Raw genomic sequence first — 19,318 nt, forward strand, 5'->3', positions numbered from 1 at the left:
GTGCTAGGAGATGAACCAGCCGCTGCGGCTGACCAAGATGTTAAGAACGCTTGGTTAACATGCAAGGAGGACTACTCAGTAGTTCAATGTGCAGTCTTGTATGGCTTAGAGCCGGGACTTCAACGTCGCTTTGAGCGTCATGGAGCATATGAGATGTTCCAGGAGTTGAAGTTTATCTTTCAGAAGAACGCCCGGATCGAGAGGTATGAGACCTTCGATAAATTCTATGCTTGCAAGATGGAGGAGAATTCGTCTGTCAGTGAACATGTGCTCAAAATGTCTGGGTACTCAAACCGTCTAGCTGAGCTGGGGATTGAACTCCCGCAAGATGCTATCATTGACAGAATTCTTCAATCACTGCCACCAAGCTATAAGAGCTTTGTGTTGAACTATAACATGCAAGGGATGAACAAGTCACCCGGCGAGTTATTCGCGATGCTGAAAGTCGCAGAGTCAGAACTCCGTAAAGAGCATCAAGTGTTGATGGTGAATAAGACCACTAGTTTCAAGAGAGACGACAAAGGAAAGAAGGGTAATTCAAAGAAGATCGGCAAGCCTGTTGCCAATCCGATGAAGAAGCCCAAAGCTGGACCTAAGCCTGAAACGAAGTGCTATTATTGCAAGGGTATGGGTCACTGGAAGCGCAGCTGCCCCAAGTATCTGGCTGATAAGAAGGCGGCCAAGGGAAAATCAGGTATATTCGATATACATGTTATTGATGTGTACTTAACCAGCTCTCGTAGTAGTGCGTGGGTATTCGATACCGGTTCTGTTGCTCATATTTGCAACTCGAAACAGGAACTGTGGAATAAGCGAAGGCTGGCGAAGGATGAAGTGACGATGCGCGTGGGAAATGGTTCCAAGGTTGATGCAATCGCCGTCGGCACAGTTTCACTTCAGTTACCATTAGGATTAGTTATGAACTTAAATAAATGTTATTTAGGGCTTGCGTTAAGCATGAACATTATATCTGGATCTTGTTTATTGCGAGACGGTTACTCGTTTAAGTTAGAGAATAATGGTTGTTCTATTTCTATGAGTAATATCTTTTATGGTCATGCACCCAATGCGAGAGGATTGTTCATATTGAATCTTGATAGTGATAATACACATATACATAACATTGAGACCAAAAGAGTTAGAGTTAACAATGATAGAACCATGTTTTTATGGCACTACCGCTTAGGTCATATTGTTGTAAAGCGCATGAAGAAACTCCATACCGATGGACTTTTGGAGCCACTTGACTTTGATTCACTTGACACGTGCGAATCATGCCTCATGGGCAAGATGACTAAAACTCCGTTCTCCGGAACAATGGAACGTGCAAGTGACTTGTTGGAAATCATACATACCGATGTGTGTGGTCCGATGAGTGTGGAGGCACGCGGCAGATATCGTTATTTTCTCACCTTCACTGATGATTTGAGTAGATATGGTTATGTCTACTTGATGAAGCACAAGTCTGAAACATTTGAAAAGTTCAAGCAATTTCAGAGTGAAGTCGAAAATCATCATAACAAGAAGGTCAAGTTCCTACGGTCTAATCGTGGGGTAAATATCCGAGTTTCGAGTTTGGTGCTCACTTAAGACAATGTGGAATTGTTTCACAGTTGACACCGCCTGGAACACCACAGCTTAATGGTGTAACCGAACGTCGTAATCGTACTTTATTAGAGATGGTGCGATCTATGATGTCTCTTACCGATTTGTCGTTATCGTTTTGGGGTTATGCATTAGAAACAGTTGCATTCACTTTAAATAGGGCACCATCAAAATCCGTTGAGACGACACCATATCAGCTCTGGTATGGAAAAAGACTAAAGTTGTGGTTTCTTAAAGTTTGGGGAGGTGATGCTTATGTCAAAAAGCTTCAGCCTGAAAAGCTGGAACCCAAAGCGGAAAAGTGCGTCTTCATAGGTTACCCAAAAGAGACAGTTGGGTATACCTTCTATCCCAAATCCGAGGGCAAAGTGTTTGTTGCTAAGAACGGAGCTTTTCTCGAGAAGGAGTTCTCTCGAGAGAATTGAGTGGGAGGAAGATAGAACTTGATGAGGTTGTCGAACCTCTCATCCCTCCGGATGGTGGCGCAGGGCAAGGGGAAACCCGTGTCGTTGCGATGCCGGTTGAGGAGGAAGTTAATGATGATGATCATGAAACTCCGGATCAAGTTCCTATCGGACCTTGCAGGTCGACGAGATCGCGTACTGCTCCAGAGTAGTACGGTAATCCTGTCTTATCAATTATGTTGTTGGACAACAATGAGCCTGCGAATTATGAAGAAACAATGGTGGGCCAGGATTCCAACAAATGGCTGGAGGCCATGAAGTCCGAGATAGGATCTATGTATGAAAACATAGTGTGGACTTTGGAAGTACTACCTGAAGGCCGCAAGGCTATTCAGAACAAATCGATCTTTAAGAAGAAGACGGATGCTGACGGTAATGTAACCGTTTATAAAGCTCGACTCGTGGCAAAGGGTTTTTCACAAGTTCAAGGAATTGACTACGATGAGACATTCTCACCCGTAGAGATGCTTAAGTCAGTTCGAATCATGTTAGCAATACTGCATTATTCGATTATGAAATCTGGCAGATGGATGTCAAAACGGCGTTCCTTAACGGTTTTCTTAAGGAAGAGTTGTATATGATGCAACCCGAAGGTTTTGTCAATCCTAAAAATGCTAACAAAGTGTGCAAGCTCCAGCGATCCATTTATGGACTGGTGCAAGCATCTCAGAGTTGGAATAAACACTTTGATGAGGTGATCAAAGCATTTGGGTTTATACAGGTGGTTGGAGAATTCTGTATTTACAAGAAAGTGAGTGGGAGCTCTGTGGCGTTCCTACTACTATATGTGGATGACATATTACTGATTGGAAACGTCGTGGAGCTTTTGGAGAGCATAAAGGATTACTTTAATAAAAGTTTCTCTATGAAGGACCTAGGAGAAGCTGCTTACATTCTAGGCATAAAGATCTATAGGGATAGATCAAAACGCGTGATAGGACTTTCGCAAAGCACGTACCTTGATAAAGTTTTGAAGAGGTTCAAAATGGAACAGTCCAAGAAGGGGTTCTTGCCAGTTTTACAAGGTACGAGATTGAGTAAGACTCAGTGCCCAGCAACTGATAAAGATAGAGAGCATATTAGTACCATCCCCTATGCTTCAGCCATAGGTTCTATCATGTATGCAATGTTGTGCATTAGACCGGACGTTAGCCTGGCCATAAGTATGGCAGGCTGGTTCCAGAGTAATCCAGGAGTGGATCACTGGACGGCGGTCAAGAATATCCTGAAGTACCTGAAAAAGGACTAAGGAGATGTTTCTCGTATATGGAGGTGACAAAGAGCTCGCCGTAAAAGGTTACGTCGATGCAAGCTTTGACACAGATCTGGACGACTCTAAGTCGCAGACCGGATACGTATTTATTCTTAATGGGGGTGCGGTAAGCTGGTGCAGTTCCAAGCAAAGTGTCGTAGCTGATTCTACATGTGAAGCAGAGTACGTGGTTGCCTTGGAGGCAGCTAAGGAGGGTGTCTGGATGAAGCAGTTCATGACGGATCTTGGAGTGGTGCCGAGCACACTGAATCCAATAACCCTGTTTTGTGACAACACGAGTGCCATTGCCTTAGCAAAGGAACCACGGTTTCACAAGAAGACCAGACACATCAAATGACGCTTCAACCTCATCCGCGACTACGTCGAGGAGGAGGACGTGAATATCTACAAAGTGCACACGTATTTGAATGTGACATACCCGCTGACTAAACCTCTTCCACGGGCAAAGCATGATCAACACCAGAACTGTATGGGTGTTAGATTTATTACAATGTAATTCGCATGATAATGTGAGGACTAGATTATTAACTCTAGTGCAAGTGGGAGACTGTTGGAATTATGCCCTAGAGGCAATGATAAATAAGATATTATTGTAATTCATGTATCAAGATAATCGTTTATTATCCATGCTATAATTGTGTTGAATGAAGACTTAGATACATGTGTGGATACATAGACAAAACACTGTCCCTAGCAAGCCTCTAGTTGGCTAGCCAGTTGATCAAGGATAGTCAAGGTCTTCTGACTATGTACAAGGTGTTGTTGCTTGATAACTGGATCTCATCATTGAGTGAATCATGTGATGGACTAGACCCAAACTAATGAACGTAGCATGTTGATCGTGTCATTTTGTTGCTATTGTTTTCTGCGTGTCAAGTATTTATTCCTATGACCATGAGATCATATAACTCACTAGCACCGGAGGAATACCTTGTGTGTATCAAACATCACAACGTAACTGGGTGACTATAAAGATGCTCTACAGGTATCTCCGAAGGTGTCCGTTGAGTTAGTATGGATCAAGACTCCGATTTTTCACTCCGTGTGATGGAGAGGTATCTCGGGGCCCACTCGGTAATACAACATCATACACAAGCCTTGCAAGCAATGTGACTTAGTGTAAGTCGCGGTATCTTTTATTACGGAACGAGTAAAGAGACTTGCCGGTAAGCGAGATTGAAATAGGTATGCGGCTACTGACGATTGACACCTAACAGGAAAAGGTGGTTTCTCAATGTAAGCACTCGGAACAATAGGATCGTTATAGGCAATGACTCTCTCTTCAACTAGAGTGGGTTTAACTACATTGACTTCTAAAGGAGGATGATATTTAAACCACTTCTCTTTGGGGAGATCAATATGAGCAACAAATGATTCACACAATGAAGTACTATCTTAGAGTCAAGTCCATACTTAGCGCTAAAGTCACAAAAACTATTTGTTTCAACAAAGGATTTAACGCAATCAAACTTGAAATTCATATCTGACTCCTTAGCTTCTTCAAGATCCCAATCTTCAGAGTTGCGTTTAATTCTCTCCAATAAATTCCATCTGAAGTCAATATCTCTCTTCATAAAAGAACCGGTACAAGAAGTGTCAAGCATGGTGCGATCATCATGATAAAGCCGAGCATAGAAGTTCTGAATGATAATTTCTCTCGAGAGCTCATGGTTGGGGCATGAATATAACATTGATTTAAGCCTCCCCCAAGCTTGAGCGATGCTTTCTCTGTCACGAGGCCAAAAATTATAAATATAATTCCGATCACGATGTACTAAATGCATAGGATAAAACTTTTGATGAAATTCCAATTTCAACCGATTGTAGTCCCATGATCCAGTATCATCACATAGACTATACCATGTCAACGCCTTATCCTTCAAATATAAAGGAAAGACCTTATTCTTGACCTCATCCTCGGGCAAACCTGCAAGCTTAAATAAACCACAAACTTCATCTACATAGATTAGACGCAAGTCTGGATGTGATGTTCCATCTCCTCTAAAAGGATTAGCCAGCAGTTTCTCAAGCATACCCGAAGGAAATTCAAAGCAAGTTTTTTCAGTAGGTGCAGCATGTTGAGGAGAAACTCTTTGTGCTTCCGTTCGAGGTGAAGATACCCCGAACAAGCCCCTCAAAGGATTAGTATCCATAGTGACAAGTGACAATAAATTTCAGCATACTATATGAATGTTTCCTTACCAATTTCCACTTACCAAAGGCGCTTCACTCCCCGACAACGGCGCCAGAAAAGAGTCTTGATGACCCACAAGTATAGGGGATGTATCGTAGTCCTTTCGATAAGTAAGAGTGTCGAACCCAACGAGGAGCAGAAGGATCTAACAAGTGGTTTTCAGCAAGGTAAAATCTGCAAGCACTGAAACTATCGGTAACAAGTGATTGTGTGGTGAGATGATTCGTAGCAAGCAACAAGTAAAAAAAGTAGCAACGGTGCAGCAAAGTGGCACAATCCCTTTTGTAGCAAGGGACAAGCCTGGACAAAGTCTTATAGGAGGAAAAACGCTCCCAGGACACACTAGAATTTCTGTCATGCTAGTTTTCATCATGTTCACATGATTCATGTTCGTTACTTTGATAGTTTGATATGTGGGTGGACCGGCGCTTGGGTACTGCCCTTACTTGGAAAAACATCCCACTTATGATTAACCACTCTCGCAAGCATCCACAACTACAAAAGAAGAATTAAGACAAAGTCTAACCATAGCATAAACTAGTGGATCCAAATCAGCCCCTTATGAAGCAACGCATAAACTAGGGTTTAAGCTTCTGTCACTCTAGCAACCCATCATCTACTTACTACTTCCCAATGCCTTCCTCTAGGCCCAAATAATGGTGAAGTGTTATGTAGCCGACGTTCACATAACAGCACTAGAGGAAAAACAACATACAACACATCAAATTACCGAACGAATACCAAATTCACATGACTACTATTAGCATGACTTATCCCATGTCCTCAGGAACAAAAGTAACTACTCACAAAGCATAATCATATTCATGACCAGAGAGGTTATGAGTAGCATCAAGGATCTGAACATAAACTCTTCCACCAAGTAATCCAACTAGCATCAACTACAAAGAGTAATTAACACTACTAGCAACCTTACAAGTACCAATCGGAGTCGCGAGACGGAGATTGGTTACAAGAGATGAACTACGGTTTGGAGAAGAGATGGTGTTGATGAAGATGTTCATGGTGATGAGTCCCCTCCGATGAGAGGAGTGTTGGTGATGACGATGGCGACGATTTCCCCTCCGGGAGGGAAGTTTCCCCGACAGGATCGTCCTGCCGGAGCTCTAGATTGGTTCTGCTCAAGTTACGCCTCGTGGCGGCGGCGAATCCTCCGAAAAGCCTCCTCCTGATTTTTTCCGGACGAAACCCTCCTTGTAGCAAAAGGGGGGAGCCAGAGGTCTAGCTGGGTGCCCACAAGCCCCCTAGGCGCGGCTAGGGGGGTGGCCGCGCCTAGCAGGATTGTAGCCACCTGCTAGCGCCCCTCTGGCACTTCTTCGGCCCGGTATTTTTTATAAATCCAAAAAAAATCCTCGTTGATTTTTACGGCGTTTGGAGTTGCGCAGAATAGGTATCTCAAACTTGCTCCTTTTTCAGGCCAGAATTCCAGGTGTCGGCATTCTCCCTCTTCATGTAAACCTTGCAAAATAAGAGAGAAAAGGCATAAGTATTGTACCGTGAAGTGAAATAATAGCCCAAGAAGCGATAAATATCAACATAAAAGCATGATGCAAAATGGACGTATCAAGTTGCACGTGGCAAAAGTTGTCTCAAATCAGCCCTAAATCACCACTATATATAGGAGGGAGGGGAGGAGGCTTGCCTTGAGGGCCAAGCCCTCAAGGGTGCGCTAGCCAGGGAGGAGAGGAGGATTCCTACTCCAATTAGGATTGGAAAGCGGAGTCCTTCTCTTCCTTCCCACCTCCCGTTTTTTTATTTGGTTTTCTTGTTATGGCGCATAGGCCCTCTTGGGCTGTCCCACCAGCCCACTAAGGGCTGGTGCGCCACCCCTAAGGCCAATGGGCTTCCCCCGGGTGGGTTGCCCCCCTCCCGGTGAACTTCCGGAACCCATTCGTCATTCCTGGTACAATCCCGGCAATGCCCGAAAACCTTTCGGTAACCAAATGAAGTCATCCTATATATCAATCTTTATTTCTGGACCATTCCGGAAACCCTCGTGACGTTCGTGATCTCATCCGGGACTCGGAACAACATTTGGTAACCACACATATAACTCAACTATACTAAAACATCATTGAACCTTAAGTGTGCAGATCCTGTGGGTTCGAGAACTATGTAGACATGCCCCGAGGCACTCCTCGGTCAATATCCAACAACGGGACCTGGATGCCCATATTGGATCCTACATATTCTCCGAAGATCTTATCGGTTGAAAGTCAGTGTCAAGGATTCATATTATCCCGTATGTCATTCCCTTTGTCCTTCGGTATGTTACTTGCCTGAGATTTGATCGTCGGTATCCACATACCTATTTCAATCTCGTTACCGGCAAGTCTCTTTACTCGTTCCGTAATACAAGATCCCGTGACTTACACTTAGTCAAATTTCTTGCAAGGCTTGTGTGTGATGTTGTATTACCGAGTGGGCCCCGAGATACCTCTCCGTCACACGGAGTGACAAGTCCCAGTCTTGATCCATACTAACTCAATGGACACCTTCGGAGATACCTGTAGAGCACCTTTATAGTCACCAGTTATGTTGTGACGTTTGATGCACACAAGGTATTCCTCCGGTGCCAGTGAGTTATATGATCTCATGGTCATAGGAACAAATACTTGACACACAGAAAACAATAGCAATAAAACGATACGATCAATATGCTACGTTCATAGTTTGGGTCTAGTCCATCACATGATTCTCCTTAATGTTGTGATCCAGTTATCAAGCAACAACACTTTACACATAGTCAGAAAACCTTGACTATCCTTGATCAACTGGCTAGCCAACTAGAGGCTTGCTAGGGACATTGTTTTGTCTATGTATCCACACATGTATTAATGTTTTCATTCAATACAATTATAGCATGGATAATAAACGATTATCTTTAAACAGGAAATATAATAATAACTATTTATCATTGCCTCTAGGGCATATTTCCAACACCGCTTACGTCATATTGGTGTAAAACGCATGAAGAAGCTCCATGCTGATGGGCTTTTGGAGTCACTTGATTTTGGATCAGTTCACACATGTGAACCATACCTCATGGGAAAGATGACTAAGACCCCGTTTTCTGGAATAATGGAGCGGGAAAGTGAGTTGTTGGAAATCATACATACTGATGTGTCCGGTCCAATGAGCATTGAGGCGTGCGGTGGACATTGTTATTTTCTCACATTCACTGATGACTCAAGTAGATATTGGTATATTTACTTAATGAAACACAAGTCTGAAATGTTTGAAAAGTTCAAGCAATTTCAGAGTGAAGTTGAGAATCATCGTAACAAGAAGATTAAATTCCTACGATCTGATGGAGGAGAATATGTGAGTTATGAGTTTGGCACTGACCTAAGACAATGTGGAATTGTTTCATAGTTGACACCGCCTAGAACACCACAATGTAATGGTGTGTCCGAACGTTGTAATCGTACTTTATTGATATGGTGCATTCTATGATGTTCTTTTTGATTTGCTGTTATCATTTTTGGGTTATGCGTTAGAGACAGTTGCAATCACTTAAAAATAGGGCACCATCTAAATCCATTGAGACAACATCGTATGAACTGTGGTTTGGCAAGAAACCAAAGTTGTCGTTTCATAAAGTTTGGGGATGCGATGCTTATGTCAAAAAGCTTCAGCCTGAAAAGCTGGAACCCAAAGTGGAGAAATGCGTCTTCATAGGATACCCAAAAGAGACAGTTGGGTATTGCTACGGCAACAAAAGTCCTTCCCCGGCAGTGGTGCCAGAGATCCTTTTGTCGTCTCTTGAGCTTGCGTTGGTTTTTCCCTTGAAGAGGAAAGGGTGATGCAGCACATGAGCAGTAAGTATTTCCGTTAGTTTGAGAACCAAGGTATCAATCTAGTAGGAGAATCTCGTCAAGTCCAGAGTACCTGCGCAAACACAAAAGAGCTTGCACCCAACGCTTTAAAGGGGTTGTCAATCCCTTCAAGATTGATTGCAAAGTGAGATCTGAAGGCGGAAAGTGCAACGAAGAAAAAGTGTAAGGCTGAAAATATGGTGTGGAGTAGACCCGGGGGCCATAGTGTTCACTAGAGGCTTCTCTCAAAATAGCAAATATCACGGTGGGTGAACAAATTACTGTCGAGCAATTGATAGAACCGCGCAAAGTCATGACGATATCTAAGGCAATGATCATACATATAGGCATCACGTCCGAGACAAGTAGACCGATACTTTCTGCATCTACTACTATTACTCCACACATCGACCGCTATCTAGCATGCATCTAGTGTATTGAGTTCATGACGAACAGAGTAACGCCTTAAGCAAGATGACATGATGTAGAGGGATAAACTCAAACCAATGATGAAAACCCCATCTTTTTACCCTTGATGGCAACAACACGATGCGTGCCTCGCTACCCCTTCTATCACTGGGTGAGGTCACTGCACGATATGAACCCAAAACCAAGCACTTCTCCCATTGCAAGAATCATAGATCTAGTTGGCCAAACAAAACCCACAACTCGAAGAGAATTACAAGGATATGAAATCATGCATAAGAGAGATCAGAAGAAACTCAAATAAGATTCATAGATAATCTCATCATAAATCCACAATTCATCGGATCTCGACAAACACACCGCAAAACAAGATTACATCGGATAGATCTCCATGAAGATCATGGAGAACTTTGTATTGAAGATCCAAGAGAGAGAAGAAGCCATCTAGCTATTAGCTATGGACCCGTAGGTCTATGGTGAACTACTCACGCATCATCGAAGAGGTCCTGGTGTTGATGAAGAAGCCCTCCGTATCTGAATCCCCCTCCGACAGGGCACCAGAATGTGCCCCAGATGGGATCTTGCGGAGGCAGAAGCTTGCGGTGGCGGAAAAGTACTTTCGATGATCTCCTGATTTTTTCTGGTATTTTAGGGAATATATAGGCGCAAAAACTAGGGCAGAGGAGGCTTAGGGAGCCCACAAGCCAGGGAGGCGCGCCCCCTGGCCGCGGCTAGGGGGCTTGTAGGGTCCCTGCAGGCCCCCTGCCCTGATTCTCCGGCTTCCCGATCTTTTTCTGTTTCGGAAAAAATCTTTTTGGCACTTTCATTCTGTTTGGACTGCGTTCAAAATCCTCCTCTGAAAGGGGTCAAAAACATGGAAAAAACAAGGACTCGCAGTTGGCACTGAGTTAATAAGTTAGTCCCAAAAAGTATATTAGAGGCATACAAAACATCCAAAGTTTGACAAGATAATAGCATGAAACCATCAAAAATTATAGATACGTTGGAGACGTATCAAGCATCCCCAAGCTTAACTCATGCTCGTCCTCGAGTAGGGAAGTGATAAAGACTGAATTTTTGATGTGGAATGCTACCTGGCATAGTTGTCCTTTGCAACTTCTTTCACGTGAGATGAATGTTCAGATCCGTAAGATTCAATACAATAGTTTGCTATTGACATGAAAACAATAATACTTCAAGCAAACTAGCAAGGTAATCATGAACTTTCAAAATAACAAGGCCAAGGAAAGTTATCCCTACAAAATCATATAGTCTGGCTATGCTCCATCATCCTCACACAACGAATGTAAATCATGAATAACCCCGGTATTGGCCAAGTAATTGTTTTCGCACTCTTACTTTCTCAAACCATTTATAACTATCACGCAATACATGAGCGTGAGCCATGGATATAGCACTATATGTGGAATAGAGTGTGGTGGTGGTTGTGAGACAAAAAGAAGGAGATGGTCACATGGACTCGACGTATGAAAGGGCAATGGAGATGCCCATTAATAGATATCAATGTGAATGAGTAGGGATTACCATACAAGGGATGCACTAGAGCTATCAGTATGTGAAAGCTCAAAAGGAGAACTTGTGGGTGTGCATCCAACTTGCTTGCTCACGAAGACCTAGGGAAATTTGAGGAAGCCCATCATTGGAATATACAAGCCAAGTTATATAATGAAGATTCCCACTAGCATATGGTGGTGACAAAGAAAGAAGATCTCAATCATGAAGAACATGGTGCTATTATGAAGCACAAGTGTGGAAAAAGATAGTAGCATTGTCCCTTCTCTCTTTTTCTCTCTTTTTTTATTATTTTTATTTGGGCTCTTGGGCCTCTCTTTTTTTCTCTTTTTTGTGTGTGGGCTCTTTGGACTCTTTTTTATTTCCTCACACGGGACAATGCTCTAATAATGATGATCATCATACTTTTATTTACTCACAGCTCAAAGCTTAGAACGATGATGACTCTATAGGAAATGCCTCCGGCTGTGTACCGGGTTGTGCAACGATCTAGCATGGCGTATGACGTTGAAACATCTCTCTAACTATCTTACGATCATGCAATGGCAATATGAGAGTGACGTCACAAGTCATGAGACAGAACGGTGGGAGTTGCATGGCAATATATCTCCGAATGGCTATGAGAATGCCATAGTAGGTAGGTATGGTGGTTGTTTTGAGGAAGGCATATGGTGGGTTTGTGTACCGGCGAGAATTGCGCGACACTAGAGAGGCTAGCAATGGTGGAAGGTGAAAGTGCATCTATACCATGGACTCACATTAGTCATGAAGAACTCACATACTTGTTGCGAATGTTTTTGTTAGTAATCGAAACAAAGTGCTAAACGCATACTCCTAGGGGAAGGGTTGGAAGGTGTTAACCATCGCGCGATCCTGACCTCAACACAAAGGATGACAATCAATAGATCAATTATGCTCTGACTTCCTAACATACTGGTTCACCATACGTGCATGCTATGGGAATCACTAACTTCAACACAAGTATTTCTAGATTCACAACACCCTACTAACATAGCTCTAAATATTACCAAATCCACGTCTCAAAACTAATTGAGAGGAATCAAGACTTCTCTTTCTACTCAATCCACATGAAGATGGAGGTTTTGTATCCTCTTTGGATACCTATCACCCTTGGGACTACTTTCATAGCATAAGCCAACTACCAAGTCACGCACCGTCGTGCTCTAAAATATCTAAGTGAAGCACATAGAGCAAAATTATCTAGAGCAAAAGATATAAGTGAAGCACTATGAGAATTCTAGCAAAATCACGATGAGTGCATATCTTTGTCTAAAGGTGTGCAGCAAGGATGATTATGACACAACAAAAATAAAAGACTCCTACGATACAAGACGCTCCAAGCAAAACACATATCATGTGGTGAATAAAAATATAGCTCCAAGTAATGTTACCGATGGATTGAAGACGAAAGAGGGGATGCCTTCCCGGGGCATCCCCAAGCTTAGGATTTTTGGTGTCATTGAATTTGGCTTGGGATGCCTTGGGAATCCCCAAGCTTGAGCTCTTTCCACTCCTTATCTCTTTGTCCATGAGAACATCACCCAAAACTTGAAAACTTCACAACACAAAACTTAAACAGGAACTCGTGATAACATTAGCACAAGAAAACAAACTACCACCTTTTTTGGTACTATAGCAAACTTGAATTCTATCTATATTGGTGTTGGGCTACTGTGTTCTCACTTTTCCATGACTAGTACCCCCAGATACTAACCATAGTTTCATCAAAACAAGCAACCAACTCAACAAAAAACAGAAACTGTCAAAAACAGACTAGTTTGTAGCAATATGTATACTTCGTATACTTCTGGTACCTCAAAAATTCTGAAAAATTATGAATGCGCGGGAAAAAGGCATATCAACCAGCAGCAAAAAGAATCAACTCAAAAGCTATTTCTGAAAAAAAATGAAAAATCATCTCGTGAGCAAAAAGTTTCTGTCTTTTTGCACCAAGATCAAACAACCATTACCAAGGCTAGTCATAAAGGTTTTGCTTGGCTCAAACACAAAAAGAAACACAAAAAACACAATCACAACAGAATTATGATGGTGTGGATGCAACAAAACATAAAGAAAAAAGATAAATTCATTGGGTTGCCTCCCAACAAGCGCTATTGTTTAACGCCCTTAGCTAGGCATAAAAGCGATAGAATCACGTATCGTCGTCTTTGGTGCTCAAACCATAAGTGGCCCTCATCATGGATTCATAAGGCAATCTTGTTTTATTTCTAGGAAAGTGTTCCATGCCCTTCCTTAAAGGAAATTGAAATCTAATATTCCCTTCCTTCATATCGATGATAGCACCGATAGTCCTTAGGAATGGTCTACCAAGAATAATAGGGCATGTAGGATTGCTATCAATGTCAAGCACAATGAAATCCAGGGGTACATAGTTCCTATTTGCAATAATAAGAACATCATAGATCCTTCCCATGGGTTTCTTGACAGTAGAATCAACAAGATGCAAATTAAGAGAACACTCTTCAATCTCATTAAAACCTAGAACATCACATAAAGACTTTGGAATCGCGGAAACACTAGCACCCAAATCACACAAAGCATTGCATTCATAGTTTTTGATTTTGATTTTCATAGTAGGTTCCCACTCATCATGAAGCTTTCTAGGGATAGAGACTTCCAATTCAAGTTTCTCTTCAAGAGATTTTATCATAGCTTCGACGATATGATCAGTAAAGGCCTTGTTTTGGATATAAGCGTGTGGAGAGTTTAACATGGATTACATCAAGGAAATACATTCAATCAAGGAGCAACTATCATAATTGAATTACTTGAAATCCATAGTAGTAATTTCATTACTACTCAAGGCTTTAATATCTTCGACTCCACTTTCAATGCTTTTAGCATCAAGATAGATGGACTCCGAATCATTGGGGCGCTTTTCAACCAAAGTGGATTCATATCCAGCCCCATGATCATTGGGTTTGACACAAGAAAACAAATATTCAATGGGAGTCACACCAAGCACTTTAAGATCTTCGTGATTCTTATCACGAGAACACGCCTTTTTAAGCCATTCATGTCTAGCACGAATTCGGGCGGTTCTTTCTTTGCTCTCAATCATGGAAACATGCATAGCTTTCAAAGTTTCATCCATATTGATCTTGGGAGGAGCACATCTAACTTTCAAAGCATCAATATCACTACACATTCTATCAACGCTCTTAGCCAAATCGTCAATTTTGAGTAGTTTTTCCTCTATGGACGCATTGAAAATCTTTTGCGAGTTGATAAATTCTTTGATATTACTCTCTAGATCAGAGGAGTAATCTATTGTAATTTCCATGAGTATTGTTGTAGGAGTTGCCAAAGTTATTAGAGGAGTTACTAGGAAAAGGCCTAGGAACATAGTTTCCTCTAAAAGCATTGTTGTTGCCAAAATTATTCCTACCAACAAAATTAACATCCAAGCTAGCATTGCTACTCTCAATCAAGGAAGACAAAGGCATATCATTAGGATCTAAAGGAGCACTTCTACTAGAAACCAAATTCATTAACTCGTCCATCTTAGCACTCAACGAGTTAATTTCTTCTATAGCATGTACCTTCTTACTAGTAGGTGACCTTTCAGTGTGCCACTGAGAGTAGTTCGTCATGATATTGTCTAGGAGTTTTGTGGCTTCTCCTAACGTGATTTCCATGAATGTTCCACCTGAGGCGGAGTCCAAGATATTTCTAGAAGCGAAATTCAAGCCAGCGTAGAAGTTTTGTATAATCATCCAAAGACTCAAGACATGAGCGGGACAATTTCTAATCATCAATTTCATTCTCTCCCAAGATTGTGCAACATGTTCATGATCAAGTTGCTTGAAATTAATGATATCATTACGGAGAGAGATAATCATAGCGAGCGGAAAATACTTGGATATATAAGCATCTTTGCACTTATCCCAAGAGTCGATACTATTTTTGGGCAAAGACGAAAACCAAGTTTTGCACGACCTCGCAACAAGAAAGGAAAAAAGCTTCAATTTAATCACATCATTATCCACATCTTTCTTCTTTTGCATATCGCAAAGCTCAATGAAGGTATTAAGATGGGATGCGACATCTTCACTAGGAAGGCCGGAGAATTGCTCTTTCATAACAAGATTCAGCAAAGCGGCATTGATTTCGTATGACTCTGCACTATTCGCGAGAGCAATCGGAGTACTAATAAAATCATTATTATTAGTATTCGAGAAGTCACAAAGTTTGGTGTTTTCATTCATGGTGACTTCAGCAAGCAAGCAAGCACACAAGCGAACAAAGAGCAAGCGAGAAAAAGGGCGAACGAAAAAGGCAAACGAAAAAAGGCAAATTGTGAAGTGGGGGAGAGGAAAACGAGAGGCAACTGGCAAACAAAGTAAATGCGTGAGATGAGTTTGCGACACCTACTTGGATGATTTCTTGACTTTATCCTCCCCGGCAACGGCGCCAGAAATTCTTCTACTACGGCAACAAAAGTCCTTCCCCGATAGTGGTGCCAGAGATCCTTCTGTCATCTCTTGAGCTTGCGTTCCTTTTTCCCTTCAAGAGGAAAGGGTGATGCAGCACAGGAGCAGTAAGTATTTCCCTCAGTTTGAGAACCAAGGTATCAATCCAGTAGGAGAATCTCGTCAAGTCCAGAGTACCCGCGCAAACACAAAAGAGCTTGCACCCAACGCTTTAAAGGGGTTTTCAATCCATTCAAGATTGATTGCAAAGTGATATCTGAAGGCGGAAAGTGCAACGAAGAAAAAGTGTAAGGCTGAAAATATGGTGTGGAGTAGACCCCGGGGCCATAGTGTTCACTAGAGGCTTCTCTCAAAATAGCAAATATCACGGTGGGTGAACAAATTACTGTAGATCAATTGATAGAACCGCGCAAAGTCATGACGATATCTAAGGCAATGATCATACATATAGGCATCACGTCCGAGACAAGTAGACTGGTAATTTCTGCATCTACTGCTATTACTCCACACATCGACCGCTATCCAGCATGCATCTAGTGTATTGTGTTCATGACGAACAGAGTAACGCCTTAAGCAAGATGACATGATGTAGAGGGATAAACTCAAACCAATGATGAAAACCCCATCTTTTTACCCTTGATGGCAACAACACGATGTGTGCCTCGCTACCCCTTCTGTCACTGATGAGGTCACCGCACGGTATGAACCCAAAACCAAGCACTTCTCCCATTGCAAGAATCATAGATCTAGTTGGCCAAACAAAACCCACAACTCAAAGAGAATTACAAGGATATATATGAAATCATGCATAAGAGAGATAAGAAGAAACTCAAATAAGATTCATAGATAATCTGATCATAAATCCACAATTCATCATATCTCGACAAACACACCGCAAAAGAAGATTACATCGGATAGATCTCCATGAAGATCATGGAGAACTTTGTATTGAAGATCCAAGAGAGAGAAGAAGCCATCTAGCTACTAGCTATGGACCCGTAGGTCTATGGTGAACTACTCACGCATCATCGAAGAGGTCATGGTGTTGATGAAGAAGCCCTCCGTATCCGAATCCCCCCTCCGGCAGGGCACCAGAACGTGCCCCAGATGGGATCTTGCGGAGACAGAAGCTTGCGGCGGCGGAAAAGTACTTTCGATGTTATCCTGATTTTTTCTAGGATTTTAGGGAATATATAGGCGCAAAACCTAGGGCAGAGGAGGCTGAGGGAGCTTATGGGGTCCCTGCAGGCCCCCTGCCCTAATTCTCCGGCTTCCCGATCTTTTTCTGTTTCAGAAAAAAATCTTTTTGGCAGTTTCATTCCGTTTGGACTCCGTTCAAAATCCTACTCTGAAAGGGGTCAAAAACATGGAAAAAACAGGAACTGGCACTTGGCACTGAGTTAATAAGTTAGTCCCAAAAAATATATAAAAGGCATACAAAACATCCAAAGTTTGACAAGATAATACCATGAAGCCATCGAAAATTATAGATACGTTGGAGACGTATCAGGTATACCTTCTATCTCATATCCGAAAGCAAAGTGTTTGTCGCTAAGAATGAAATTTTTTCTTGAGAAAGAGTTTCGAAAATATTGAGTGGGAGGAAGATAGAATTTGATGAGGTTGTTGAACCTTTACTTCAACCACAGAGTAGCGCAACGCGGAAAGATGTTTCTGTGGAGACTACATCAATTGAAGAGGAAGCTAATGATGATGATCATGAGCTTCAGATCAAGTTTCTATCAAACCTCGTAGGTTGACAAGGTCACACACTGCTCCCGAGTGGTATGGTAACCATGTCTTGATAGTCATGTTGTTGGATAACAATGAACCTATGAGCTATGGAGAAGCGATGGTGGGCTCGGATTCCAACAAATGGTTAGAGGCCATGAATTTCGAGATAGGATCCATGTACGAAAACAAAGTATGGACTTGGGAAGTATTACCTGAAGGGCAAAAGGCCATTCAGAATAAATGGTTCTTTAAGAGAAAACGAACGAGGACGGTGATGTCATCGTCTATAAAGCTCGACTTGTGGAAAAGGGTTTTTCACAAGTTCAAGGAGTTGACTACGATGAGACTTTCTCACCCGTAGCGATGCTTAAGTCCGTCAGAATCATGTTAGCAATAGCTGCATTTTTTGATTACGAAATTTGGCAGATGAATGTCAAAACAACGTTCCTTAACAGTTTATTTAAGGAAGAGTTGTATATGATGAAACCGGAAGGTTTTGTCGATCTAGAGAATGCTGACAAAGTATGCAAGCTCCAACGATCCATTTATGGACTGGTGCAAGCATCTTGGAGTTGGAATCAATGCTTTGATGAGGTGATCAAGGCGTTTGGGTTTATACAAGTTTATGGAGAAGCTTGTATTTACAAGAAAGTGAGTGGGAGCTCTAGCGTTTCTAATATTATATGTGGATGACATACTGCTGATTGGAAACAATATAGAATTTTTGGGAAGCGTAAAAGAATATTTGAATAAGATTTTTTCAACGAAGGACCTAGGAGAAACTGCTTTCATAATAGGCATCAAGATCTATAGAGATATCTAGACGCTTAATAGGACTTTCACGAAGCACATACCTTGACAAAGTTTTGAAGTAGTTGAAAATAGATCAGTCCAAGAAAGGGTTCTTCCGTGTATTGCAAGGTGTGAAGTTGAGTAAGACTAAATGCCGAGTGACTACAGAAGATAGGGAAAAGATGAGTGTCATCCCCTATGCTTCAGCCATAGGCTCTATCATGTATGCAATGTTGTGCACAAGACCTGATGTCACCCTTGCCATAAGTATGGCAGGAAGGTTTCAAAGTGAACCAGGAATGGAACAATCGATAGAGGTCAAGAATATTTTGAAGTACCTGAAAAGGAATAAGGAAATGTTTCTCATGTATGGAGCTAATCAAGAGCTCGTCGTAAAGGGTTACGTTGATGCAAGCTTTGACACTGATCCGGATGAATCTAAGTGACAAACCAGATACATATTTATTCTCAATGGGGGAGTGGTAAGCTCGTGAAGTACCAAGCAAAGCATGGTAGCAGATTCTACATGCAAAGCAGAGTACATAGCTGCCTCAGAGGCGACTGAAGAAGGTGTCTCGATGAAGGAGTCCATGAGAGATCTTGGAGTTGTGCCCAGTGCACTGGATCCAAGGACTCTGTTCTGTGACAACACTCGTGCCATTGCTCTAGCCAAGGAACCAGGGTTTCACAAGAGGACCAGATACATAAAGCGACATTTCAATTCCATCAACGATTACATCAAGGAGGAGTACATACATATTTTCAAAGTGCACATAGATCTCAATGTTGCAGACCCGTTGACTAAGCCTCTTCCACGAGCAAAGCATGATCAACACCAGAACTGTATGGGCGTTAAATTCATTACAATGTAAATCACATAGTGATGTGAGCTAGATTATTGACTCTAGTGCAAGTGGGAGAATGTTGGAAATATGCCCTAGATGCAATAATAAAGTACTTACTATTATATTTCCTTGTTCATGATA

The sequence above is a fragment of the Hordeum vulgare genome, chromosome 5H (genome assembly GCF_904849725.1).
Source record: "Hordeum vulgare subsp. vulgare chromosome 5H, MorexV3_pseudomolecules_assembly, whole genome shotgun sequence".
Taxonomy (NCBI): Eukaryota; Viridiplantae; Streptophyta; class Magnoliopsida; order Poales; family Poaceae; genus Hordeum; species Hordeum vulgare.